Source organism: Phyllostomus discolor, chromosome 3, assembly GCF_004126475.2.
Source record: "Phyllostomus discolor isolate MPI-MPIP mPhyDis1 chromosome 3, mPhyDis1.pri.v3, whole genome shotgun sequence".
Taxonomy (NCBI): Eukaryota; Metazoa; Chordata; class Mammalia; order Chiroptera; family Phyllostomidae; genus Phyllostomus; species Phyllostomus discolor.
In genome coordinates this window covers 2439365-2452869 of record NC_040905.2, presented here as the reverse complement: position 1 = coordinate 2452869, position 13505 = coordinate 2439365, and positions in this window count along the sequence as shown.

Genomic DNA, 13505 nt, shown 5'->3' with positions numbered 1-13505 from the left:
GGCTGGAACTAGGGGTGTTCCCGGGTGGCCTGCCCTCCGGGTCCAATGAGCTGCTCTAAGGGGGGCAAAGCAGGCCTTGTCTTGTACTATAAGGTTGAGAAATCTGCCTCCTTGCTGACGATAAACAGGATTTTTTTTCCGTCTCCATGGACATTGTACTGGGGCCCTCCAGCTGGCACGTGACCAGCCGCCGCACGGGCACTTCTGTGATGACCGCAGCACCAGACATAGCCTCCGTCTCCCTCCGACAACCCCGAGGACGCACTGCCCACTTTGTAACCAAATGTACGGGGTGGCCCTGGTTAATAAAATGACACAGGCTCCAGGGGTACGATTCCATGCCACGTCGTCCCTACACTGCGGTGTGCGTTCGCCACCCAAAGTCAAATCTTCCGTCACCATGTGCGTGACCCCCTTCGCCCTGCGCGAGCCCCGCCCCCCGAAGAAGACGTGTTTCGTATACACAACGGGGTGCACTCACCCGTAAGAAGAGAGGAAACACCGCCACTGACGACCGCGCGGGGGGACCTGGAGAACATCACGCTAAGCCGGCTAAATCGGCCGGGAAGAGTCAAGCTCCGTGTGATTTCCCTCCTGTGTGGGCCCGAGGACGGAACGCGGCGGATGGATGAACAAGACAAACAAACAGAGACTCGCAGGCAACGCAGTTCTTTTAATCATGCAGGGAGAGCTTTGTTTGTTGTCGAAATCCAGCAAACACCATTTAAGTGAAAACAAGAGGAAAATTGCAACCTGGACTGGGCTCTCCCACACCCCACACACACCCCCCTGGCCCTGCAGCTCCCCCTGCTCCAGAGGGTTCCGGCCGGCAGAGGCTGCCGAAGCTGGGAAAGGTAGGGAAGCCAGAGGACACACTCCGCGCGAGCTCGCTGCAGGGTCGTGTGATGAGTGACACAGGCAGGTGGATGGCACGGGGGTCAGGCTTGTGGGGGCACTCGTGTCCGGGTGGGAAACTGACCCAGGTGTTTGTACACACCATCTATTGCCGTGTCACAACCCCCCCCCCCCAACACACACACACACACGGGGGTCTCCAACAACGGCCTTCTGTCTGTCTGTCTGTGATTCTGCAAACTAGGGCTAGCTCGGGGGTAGTCTGGGCTGGGTTCACCTGGGGTCTCCCCATGTCTCACGCAGCTGTGACTGGAGAATTTGAACAAGACAGGGACACCCACAACCCCACTCCTGCCTCCGAGGCCTGCTTTCTCAGCTAACCACTGAAGTTCCTGGTACTCATATCTTCTCCTCTTCCCCCGCATCCCTAGTTTCACGCAGGTGGACTGTCTCAGCTGGGGTATTTTTCTTTCCTGTGTCCCCTTCAAAGCACCTAGTTCATCGGGTCCTCATCGCCCACCCTCCAGCTTCGTGGTAACCGCCCCCTAACTGCTCCGTATCCTCACTCCCCACCCCCCGCCCCGCCGGCTGCAGCCCCCACCCAACTCCTCCGCTAACCATGCAGAGAGACCAGCCGCTACCAAGAGCAGAGTTTCTTGCTCCTGTTTTTTTAATCTTCACCTGAGGATATTTTCACTGATCTGAGAGAGAAGGAGAGAAGCACTGATGGGAGAGCGAAGCATCCATTGGCCTCCCACACAAGTAAGTCCCCACGGGGGACCAAACCTGCCACCTTTGGGTGCGTGGGGTGATGCTCCAACCACCGAGCCCCCTGGCCGGGGTTTGTCCGTGTTTTATTTCCAGCGTCTGACACGGGACCCGGAACAGAATAAGCGACCAACATGTACCTGTTGAAGTATGACTAAAATCACAAAGCGAAAGTAAAAATAAAAATGGCATTCCACCCTGCCGGAATTTCCACGCATAAACAGCAGAAGTCACCGGGGGCACACAGGCCGGGGACTGCCTGGTGAGTCATCGCAGTGAGATAATGGCAGGAGCTGATAACAGCCTTGCTTCGTCAGCGGGCCATTCCCAGGAAAACCAGAATCGACTCAGCATAAATTACTGAGTAAGGAGCAAGGAAGCAATAATGTGAGGGGACAGTCTTTCACCAGTTCTGCGTCTATGAAGCATCTAACAATTGTTTTAAGCCAAAGAGATTTTTTGTCTCAATTAAGTTCATTTTAAGCATTTGTATAATCGCACAATGGTCTCTAATTATTATTTTGCGGGTGTCGCCGTGTATAAAGCAATGAAGAGAAAAATGTGATTAGTAAAACAAGAGAGCGCACATGGCTGCTGTCCAGTCTTTCAGTTCTCCAAGCCCACAAAGTCCTCGTAGAATTTTGTGTCTGTCTCTGGTGGCTCTTCTCTTCTTTCCTCCAAGTTCGGGGAACTTGTGATCCATTCCGAGAAGCGTTCCAGAAATCACCGGGACCGCGTGGGACCACATCCCACGAGGTCCCCTGCACTCACGACCCCCGTCCACCCATCGACACACCGTTGAAGCGATAAGGCTGCTCACCCACAGACTGCAAGTTCCTTCAGTGCGAGGAACGCGGACACTCAGCAAACGTTTGCGGAGGAAAGGGCCGGTCCTCCGCGCGTTCCCAGGGGCGCACGGGAGCATCGCTGAGAACGCGGAGTGGGCCTGGGAGTCGCTCCTTCCGGGGCAGGACAGGGCCTGGGTGTGTTGTCGGGCTAGTTTTCCGCATCGTCCCACCAGCCGGCGTGGCCTCTGGCCTCAGCGCGGGAGGGGTCTACGGCCAGGGGGCGGAGAATGGCCTAGCAGCCACGCCCTCCTATGTGAACCGACTTCCAAACCTGAGCCACGGTACCCAATGAATACGTATTTGCGAAGGACATCTGGGACGGATACACCCGCCGCTCTCCCCCGCCCCCCCCCCCCCCCCCGCACAGCACGCCCACGCGCGGGCCCGCGGGAGGGAGCAGACGCTCAGGGTCACACCTGGGGGGAAGCAGAAGATTGCATCGGCTTGGTCCCGGCTGCCTCCCGAGGCGCCCCCTCCATTTCGGCCTACCCTGTGGGCCCAGCGGGCCCCAGCCCTGCCAGCGGGGAGGCCCCCTGGGTTCCTGAAGAAATCTATCCCCTGGGTCTCACATGGACAACTGTGAAAGTGCTTCATGGATCAGGGGGGTTGTTCTCCTGTCCCCTGATGACGTCGTGTGCGACACACACAGCCTTGGACTTCGAGGTCCTTCTGAGAGAGAAGGCCCGTCCTCCGCTGAAATGTGACTCCGCATTTCCGATGGCACCCCAGGAAATGACCCCCATCCCCGGAAAACAGCGGAGCTCCCACCCTTCTCTCCCGGTCCGGCCCCCCCCCCGTCCCTGCCCCCTGCCCACTCCCTACAAAGGGCTTCCAGTAGCTTCCTTGCTGGCCCTTCCACCAACAAAGGGACGAGCAGAGTGAGCGACAGGGTTCGCAGGGGACAGCGCAAAATGGGCCTTCTGCTCGAAGCCAGGAAACAGGCGCTGCTGGGGACAGTCACTAAGTCTTTCCGTTCTTCTCAGACCTCACTCTTGACTGGTCCTGGCACTTAATGTTGTTCTAAGTAAAGAAGAATTAAAATGTTGAGTCACTGGGCAAATACGTCACAGTGGTCATTACCGCACATTACTGTGGCCCATCAGCTGACAACCAGAGACCTCCAAAATTATCTCGAAAGCAAACAATTTGAGACAACTGACCTGCAAAACCTATTACCTATCTACTTGCCATTCAGTTGCTCATAACCAAGATTTATCAAATTGTTACTAATTATATCGGTTACCCTTTGTCTTAGAGGCCTCTGGTTACATGGTATGGTTTCTGAAAGGATTAACAAACTGAATTATCATTCACTTCATTATATTCTTCTGAAATAATTTTAAAATAGCATATTTTTATTTTATGTGCTTTGAAGATAATGTTGTTCTATGTTGGGGGCTGCAAATGTGTCATTTTCTTCATGTAGCTCGTATAGAAGCTACATGTAACTCCCCATCATATACGCTCATGGGCAAAGGCAGTAACGGTTGGCACAACACTCCGCTGAGTCAAACCTGTATTTGTCCCAGAAAATAAACCCAACTTTATTTTTAAGTTAAAAGAAACATATTCGTATGAGTTTTATAGACTATAAAACCAGGGACAAATAAATGTGCAGAGAATAAATTACAAGGCAGATTACCAAACACATTAGAGTGAACATTACTATGACATGGATCCGATGTAATAAATGTGCCTATTTAAAATGGTATAAAAATATTAATCAATATGCTTTTTCTCATTACCTAATTTGTAATAAAGGCAATATTTTGTGTAATTAAATCATAAGGTATTCATTACTTGAAGAGTATTTTAAATATATGTGTTTATGCATCAAACTTAGATGTTTGGGTTTAAGGAATAATTAACAATTATTTATAAAGACAGAAACAATTTTAGTAATTTAACATACATCATGATCAAAATTTATCTACGTGGTAATAAAAGAGATTGAATAAGCAGTCAAAACCATTTGTTGAAGGATGTCTTTAAGTAGTGTCTATGTTATTTTTATGAGATATTTCTCAGCAGTAAGATCCTGTCCTTCTGGGGTTGTCAGTCATTTAAATTGTGCATTCACAGGGATAATATTAATAGACATAACCTAAAATTTTCAAGTTTGTACCAAGCTACCCTACAAGATTGTACCAGTCCTCTGAGCAATAAACTACATGACAGTTTTTTTTTTTGCATCTTCATTATCACTTGGTATTTGCATTCATTTAAAAAGGGTTTTTCTGCCAATCTGATAAGCAAAAATAATGGCATTTTGTCACTTAAATTTGTTTTTTTTTTTACTTTTTAATGATGTTAGTCATATACATACATATTAAAGAAACGCTCTGTCCAACTTAATATCAGAAACTTGGCGCTCCGGCAGGAATTCACTTAGACTGAAATGAGAGTGTTGGCAGGGGGGGGAGGGGGAGGGGCGCACGTCCGAGTCCGGGCGGCCCAGGTCCGCGGGGAAGAGGCGGAAAGGCAGGCGCAGATGCTCCCCGGCCTCCGCGGTGAGGTGCTGCAGGACGCGCGCAGACCCTGCCACATCTGTTTCCCATCTGCAGCCCGACCCGGGAGAGAGGCTGCGGAGGAGCGGAGGGTGTTGACGATTAAAAGTCGCAGGCTCACCGGCAGCCCCTCCTCCTGCCCCGATGGGGGAGAGGGTGTCCCCTGCAGTCTGGGACACGCGGGGACCGTTCGCTGGCTCACCCTGGGAAACAGACTCCAGTCGCGAAGCTGGAGCACCGCAGCGTTCCCGCCCGTGGCAGAGGGACGGGGCACCCTTCCAGGACAGCGGGGGGCTTGGCGGTGGGAGCAGCAGCACCGCGCCGGCTCGGGGAGAGTCTGTATGAGCACCACGCGGCCGCTGTAACACAGCCCCCCACACTGGCACTTGGCACACAGGACTGCCCCCTCTCCCCCTGCTGGGGGCTGGCAGCCTGGAGCCTTGGTGTCGGCAAGTGGAGTCACCTTGCCTCTCCAGGCTCCCGGGGGTGACAGTTGACCCCTGGTGATTCTTAAGACTTCCCGAGGCCTCACGCTAATCTCCGCCTCTGCCGTCACGATGCACTCCCTGTGGTTCTGTCTTCTCTCGAAACACGGGTCACGATGGACCAGGGTCCACCCTAGTGAACCCATCTGAAGTTAATCACATTTGCGAAGATCTTATTTCCAAAAAAGTGTCAGGGGTTGGGACTTCAATATGTCTTTTGAGGAGGCACAATTTAACCCACACCACCACCCAAGAGAGCAGCAGACAGGGAAAGGAATAAACTTAAGAGGTCATGGGACCAGCTGAAGCTGAAACTCTCCTGAGTCAAGAGAGGTGCCCCAGGGGGCTCTGCGGGGACACCCCTGGAAGGCCCACATGCACCCCCCAGGCAAGAGTTTGAGTGAAACAGCTCCCGCAACCCAGCATCGCCGGGCCAGAGGCCGCTGTGACCCGCACGAGTGACTCTCCTGTCCCCATCTGTCCCCCACTCTGCAGGAGCCAACACCACATTGGTGGGGGGAGCGGAGGAGAGGGGAGCAGCTCGGGGGAGCTAGAGAAGCCACCGCCCTCCCCTCTCCCTGCAGGCTGCCTGAGGCAGACCTATGCTGGGGAGAAACCAAACTTCAATTTGGACCCGGGCCCAGAGTTCGTTTGTCTTAATTATTGCAGCAGGCGCGATGCAGCCACTCTAAAACAGAGCTGCTCTCGCGGCTGAGAAGGAAAAGGTTTCTGGGAGGGAGTGGGAAAGCTGCGGGCCTGGGGCAGGGAAGGACTGGACCCATAGCACGGGTCTGGATGGTTTGGATGTGGGAGTGTGGAATGATAATGTTGGTTTTGATTATAAGCTGTGAGTTCCAATTTTCAATACTCTGGCCGTGCACGCTGTTTTCCCGAATCAGCTCCAGAGGAAGTTGAGCTGAGCTGTGTAATCCCAGAAGAGGTCGGAAAAGTTTCCAAAGAATTGGCTCGTATATTGCACATTTTTAAAAGCAAATTCTCTTTAACTGTGAAAAATGGAAGCGCTGCGATCCTGAGGGTGAGTAATAACACGCAGAGATGTGGGGCCCCTGAAGCTTCGAGGGGGGCTCCGTGTGCGAGCCGCCCGCTCCGTGGGCAGCCCGTGGGGACGGAGCCATCAGAGGAGGGGTCAGAGGAGACAGCCTTGGAGCTCACCACCGGGAACACGCCCACCCTTCGGGACCCCCCCCCGTGACCCCCCGGGTGACTCAGTCCGCATGCTTCTCTCCCACGGGGCCCCACCGTCTTCAAATCCTTTACCAGGATGTTTATGAAAACAAGCACAACCTATGTTGAGATGCTGAGATAGGAAGATGAAAGACTCCTAGCCAAAGAGGCTTTGACGACCAAGTTCTAGGTCTAGGAACAAACCACAGAAATTCAACATCTGGCGACATGCACAGGAGTCCAGGGCCGGAGGAGGAAGCCCGTTTGCGACCCACGGCAGAGGTGCGATGTACACACCCCCTTCTCTCTCGTTAGCCGGGGCTGTCGGTGCACAGGGCGGAAGTGAAGCACACTCACACTCACACTCACACTCACACGACAGCCTTCACGAGCTCTGCTGGTATTTACACCCTCTCGAGTGGGTCTCAGTTCCCCACAGACGTGCCGAAGATGGAGTCTAGTCCTTTCCTCTGGGTGGACTCAGGCGGGTCCCCTGAAGCCTTGTCAGAAGGGCCACGTGGCACCGAGATGTTTCCTAGAAGGGCTTTCGTTTCCTAGTGAACGAGTTTCACTGTAGACCAAGACCCACCCGTGATTCAGAGGACTGTGGTTTCGAAACGATTACTACGGAAGGGTTCTGACACTGTGAGTCACTCGAAGGGGGAAAGGTAGGAGGAAACTGAAAAATGAGAGGAATGCGCTCTGCCGAAAGTGAGCGTGGTTAGTCATGACGAGGAGTGTAGAGAGGGCACAGCCGCGGTCATCCACATTCTCTTCCCCTTATTCGACAAGGGCAGGTCACTGATACCAGGGCGGGGGGGGGGGGGGGGCTGCTGTCCTGAGTCACAGATGACAATCATCATGGAGTTTGCTCCTTCCCCTGATTCACTCACCAGGCATTTGCCCAGCTCCAGCATGTGCCAGGGACGGTGCTCGGTGCACCGCTGGGTGCCTGGGTGGGTAGGTGCGGTGCAGGTGAATGAGCGGACGGGCGGATGAGTAGGTGGGCGGGTGGGTAGGTAGGCAGATACTCCTCGCCCTCAAAGAGGTCCCAGTTCGGAGTAGGTGTCAGACAAACATTTTATTAGCCAGGAGTCCAAAGACACGATCGCGTATTCAGGGCCAGAACACGCATTTTGAAACTCCTGCAGGGAATTCGCATGCCCACCCCGTTGGATTGGATTAGATCTTGATGTATTTATGGCGCTCGGTGTCAATTTTCCCCCCGAAGCATAAAATAATATTAAGTCCTTAAGTGCCTCAGGGGTAACTTATTGCAAGTTAGTAATGCGGATTCAAAATACTCCCTCATTTATTTGCCTCTCCAGTGACAGGATATGGGAAAAAACACCTCTTCTGTGAAAATTGCTTGGCAGAGTTCAAATGGCCAACTTCTAGGCAAATGCATTTAACTCTTTAGGTGCCCGAGCCGTAGACTGCTGAACCGTGTGAGGAGGTGTGCCCGCCTCTTCCAAGCCGGTGCCCCCAGAGCGCTGTACTCTGTCCCTCAGGGAGGGGACAACTGCCACTGAGGTCACTTAGAGCCGGACCTGTGTCTGTATCCCGCCGCACGAAGGACCCTGCGGCACTCGCCTCGCCTGCAACGGCAACTGTGGGAGAAGCGGCTGCGACGAGCAGCAGAAGCCCCTGGGAAGAGACCGCAGGACCGCATCTGTTCAAGTGCGTTTCCCAGGCTGACAAACCGGCTCTCCGGGGTTCCCCTTTCTTTCCTTCATTCGTTCCTCTGTTCCTCGGTTAACGTACCAACTCACTGAATGCACTGAGCACCTACTAAGTGCAAAACGGAGCACTGGGCATTGTGAAGGAAGCAAAGACAAGTCATCCAGCGCTTGAAATGCGCTCGTCCCAACTGAGATGTACTCACTGGATGTTGAAGACGGCGTGAGAAAAAAACAATGTGAAAGATCTTGTTAAAATTCTATATTGATTTTATGTTGACATGATAATATTTAGCATGAGTAAAATGTTAGAATAAAACATTACACTTTAAGAAAACATTTACTGTCCTTAAATAAAACATTGACATTACTCAACCCTGTTTCTTCTGCCACCAGGACATGTGAAATCACATATGTGGCTCCTTCTACATTGCTGCCGGACAATGCTAGCGTAGGAAAGGGTTGTGGACATTTAGAGATCTTAGCAGTTACTTCCAGCACTGAGGGTGGGGCAGAGGGGCAGAGGAGACAGTGGGGAAGGGGCATTTGGGCTGAGCTGCTTTCTTTAGAAAATATATTTATTTATTTATTTTTAGAGAAGGGAAGGGAGGGAGAAAGAAAGGGACAGAAACATCACTGTGTGGTTGCCTCTGGCATGCCCCTACTGGGGACTTGGCCTGCAACCCAGGCATGTGTCCTGACTGGGAATCGAACCTCTGACCCTCTGGTTCCCAGGCCAGCATTTAATCCACTGAGCCACACCAGCCAGCGTGGCTGAGCTGCTTTCTGCAGCTTCGACTCCCATGAGAAGTGAAGTTAGAGGTTGCAGGAGGAGCCTGCACAAGTTCATTATCCAGGACCACTCCTGGCAACTTGACGCAGCTCTGTCCCGCCGGAGGGCTCCCGGTTGATGGCGACAGCCTTCCTTCCCGCCTGCCATTCGTTTACACGCTTGCCCGTCTCGAAGCACGGCCGTGAAGCCACGTTTCACAGCGGGTTTGTGTACTGTCGCCATAGGTTCTACCGCACAGAGGGTTCCCTCCTTCTGGACGACGGAGGAAACAAGTTCAGGGGAGTATCAGTGAAGCGCTCAGCGCACGAGGCGGGAGGCGGTGGAGCGAAGAGGAGAGGCGCCCTTTCTGAGCAGCTTTCCTTGGGTCCTTTCCCGGAGACCGTACTGCTCCCTCCCCTGGGAGCCCTCTCCCCCGGGCGGCCTGTCTCGCAGCCAGTCCAGTGTGCCCGGAGTCCTCCGGGTGGGCCCCGCTGTGGGCCAGGGCACCCGTGCGCCCTCCTGAGACAGAGCCAGGCCCTGGAAGGCCACCGCCCCAGGGACTGGAAGAGGGAGCAGGAACACGCCGCCCTCCGGTGCCTGCTGCATACCTCACACGGTGAGCCCAGCCCACCCCACGATTCACAGCAGCCTTTGGGGATAAATGTGACTCAACCGTCCCAGGATTGGAGATTTCCCACGAGGCTGACGTTACCTGACCACCCTGTCTTCTCCAAGTCTCCCTGTTTGCTGGGGCTCACGGAACGCTTCTGGAAGACAGCCCTCAAAGTCGCCGTGGGAGTCAGGCCCGTGAGCTGTGGTTTCACAGCCCGAGACGGTGGCCGCCCCGGCCATTCGAACGCACGACAGCAGCACCGCCTTTCACCCGTCACGGCTAACTATGAGCCAAGCCATACACCCAGGGGTGTCTGGGACCCACGTAACCAGACCACGAGGAAGGTCCCTTACTTGCCCAGTTGTACGGACCAGGAGACAAGTTGAAGGGGGTCACGTGACTTACCCAGGGTCAGCAACAGTAGATGGCAGAACTGGGCTTCAGACACTTGACCCCCTGTCCCCGAAGCCCACGTTCTTTACCGTTGTTCTCTGCCGCTCCCCACTCTTCCTCAGTAGCCGGAGTGGACAGAGAGCCCCTGACGGGGACCACAGGCCCCACCCCAACGGGATCCTCCTGCAGGAGGAACGCCACTCCACGGCGCAGAGGGAGCAGCTGTCTACGGCCCCTCCCAAGCCGCGTGCGGCCGGCGCCCTGGGCCCGCGCAGCCTCCGTCCTCGCAGGAACGGGTGTATGGCTCCGGCCCTGGCTCCCCGAGGGCTGTGGCATGTTAGAAAGACCCCCTGCGGCCACAGAGCAGGCCTCTGAGTGAACGCGTACCAACATGTAAAGAAACCAGGCGACGAGTTGCAGATTGTCCCACAGGCTGGTGACAAAGGAGCGATTTGAGTTTTCAGCCCCCAAGTCTGTGACAGCTCAGCAGGGCTTCCGAGGGCGCCCGCAGGCCGTGCCTCCGTGTCTGGCCCGCCACGCGCCAGCCAGCCCCGAGCACCCACTCACTGTGCGTGCGTGCCCCACTGTTCTCATGTTACCACTGGCCCTGGGGGCTACACAGGGAATGAGTTTCGTGGCCATGGCATGCTCCAGGCCTGGGACCGCATAAGCAATCCACACCGCCCCCGTAGGTGGCTTCCCGGGCTAGCGGGGGAGCTGTCAGACTCTCTGGGCTCCCACACACACGCTTCTGCTGACTCAGGGATGGACATGAAAGACGGAATCTGGGACTAGGCAGAGCTTTTGAAGCTCCCTCAGAGAGGCCTTGTTCCTCAACCAGCGCCTGCGTGTTGCATGCAGGTATATGCTCGTGTGTGTGTGTGTGTGTGTGTGTGTGTGCAAAATGCTTTTCTGTGAGTTACCAGATAAGTCAGCTGGAAACGACTCCAGGATAATCCCACGCAACTGCTAATCTGATAGTAAAATGCTGAGTTCACAATGCTCTGTATTTGACTCGGCTTTCTCCTGTTAGGATGCTTTAAACAAAATAAAGCCCTAGTGAAATTCACAGCCACCTCGGCTTCTTTTCCCCGCATCTCTGATGCACGTCACACTGCAGTTTACCTGTACCTGACCTTCCACAAGGTAGGACATTTCCTGGGACCTCGACACACCTGACCGACTTCTCAGGGAGTCCACAGATGGTAGCTATTGCTCAAGCCCTTCCAGTAGTACACCTATACTGATCACTGTTTTAATCATAATAAAGGTAGCTTCTGTCTATTGAGTGCTTACCAGCACCGAGCACTGTGGGAGAGGCATTTGACACGCTCCCCGAAATAACCTCACCCTTCTGATGTCCTTAGGAGCCACTTACCACAGAAAAGAAGATGGGGACCTCAGAAGTAGTGGCACCAGCCCACCAAGTCAAACTCTCGAACTCCAGAGGACATGATTTCAACCACTGTGTAGAAATTTCAAGAAAGTCAAGGCCATGTTATTTAGTCTCAGAAACAGATGTGAGGGGAACTGGATTTCTGGTCTTAAAATGTTTTAAAATGTAAATTGAAAGAGACAAGTGCTGGTGAGGATGCGGAGAAAGGGGACCCTCGTGCACTGTTGGTGGGGATGCAGACTGGTGCGGCCGCTGTGGAAAGGGGTGTGGAGACTCCTCAAAAAATTAAAGATGGATCTGCCTTTTGACCCAGTGATCCCGTTTCTGAAAATACATCCAAAAGAACCCAAAACACTAATTTGAAAGAACACGAGCACCCCATCCTATGTTCATTGCAGCGTTATTTACAATCGCCAAGATGTAGAAGCCGCCCGCGTGCCCATCAACAGACAAGTGGATAAAACCACTATGGGACATTTACCCAATGGAATGCCACTTGGCCATACAAAGGAAGAAAATTTTACCCTTTGCATCAGTATAGATGGACCTGGAGAACATTATGCTGAGTGAAATAAGCCAGGCAGAGAAAGAGAAATACCACATGATCTCACTCATATGTGGAATCTAATGAACAAACTGAACTAACAAGGAAAGTGGGGACAGACTCACAGACAGAGAGCAGGGTGACAGCTCAGGGGGACAGGAAGGTTGGGGTGGAAGGACTGAGCAAAAAGGCGAAGAAATCATGGACATGGACTACAGTGGTGTGATTGTGGGGGGAAGGGGGTATAAGGGGACTAAATGGTAATGGGAAAAATACAATAAAAATTTTTTTATAAAAGAGCAATTCCTATTTGGGCATGAGCTCCATCTTGAAGATTGATCATCACGAATACAGTCTGATGTGAGTGCAAGAGCAAGGCTCAGAGACAGCATGCCTGGGACAGCATACCTGGTATAGCACACCTGGGACAGCATACCTGGTACAGCACACCTGGGACAGCACACCTGGTACAGCACACCTGGTATAGCATATCTGGGACAGCGCATCTGAGACAGCACACCTGGGACAGCACACCTGGTATAGCACACCTGGGACAGCGCACCTGGGACAGCACACCTGGGACAGCACACCTGGGACAGCACACCTGGTACAGCACACCTGGGACAGCACACCTGGTATAGCACACCTGGGACAGCGCACCTGGGACAGCACATCTGAGACAGCACACCTGTTACAGCACACCTGGGACAGCACACCTGGTACAGCATACCTGGTATAGTGTACCTGGGACAGCACACCTGGTACAGCACACCCGGGACAGCACACCTGAGATAGCTCACCTGAGGCAGCACACCTGAGACAGCACACCTGAATAGCACACCTGAGAGAGTACACCTGAGGCAGCACACCTGGGGCAGCCCACCTGAGAACCATCCCTGAGCCCACTCTGCTGAAGGCTCAGATCCGACATCGGATGCCAACGAGGCCACCGTGGCCCTAGGAACAGTATCTGAAGAAGTCCATCACTGCACACGTCCCAGAATTACGTTAAAACCCCATTGGAGTTGTTTGCACACAGCAGTAAAAGTTAACACACCAGAGCACACACACCACAGTCGGGGTCATCAAAGTAAAACACACAATGTCCCGAAAGTTTCTGAGTTCGTGGTTCTAGCTGCAACTGAGTTACACATCACTTCTGCACTGCAGTCACGTGTTGGAAGAAAAAACAAACGTCTAAATAAGCAGCTAGGATGCCTCGCAGTGGTTAGACTGGCAGGGCCGTTAGTGGGAGTGCGTGTGTGCGTGTGAGGGCATCTGTGCCTGGGTCTGCGCACGCGAGGGTGCACTTGTCGCTGCACTAGCTCGTGCCCGCGTGCTCCGGGACCCAGGCTAGGAAAGCACCCACTTGACTGCGAGCCAAATCTGCAGCCCCGATGGGACCCCATGAGCGAACAGAATAGCGTTCATTCTGCCGTCCTCTTCACATGCGAGGCTCT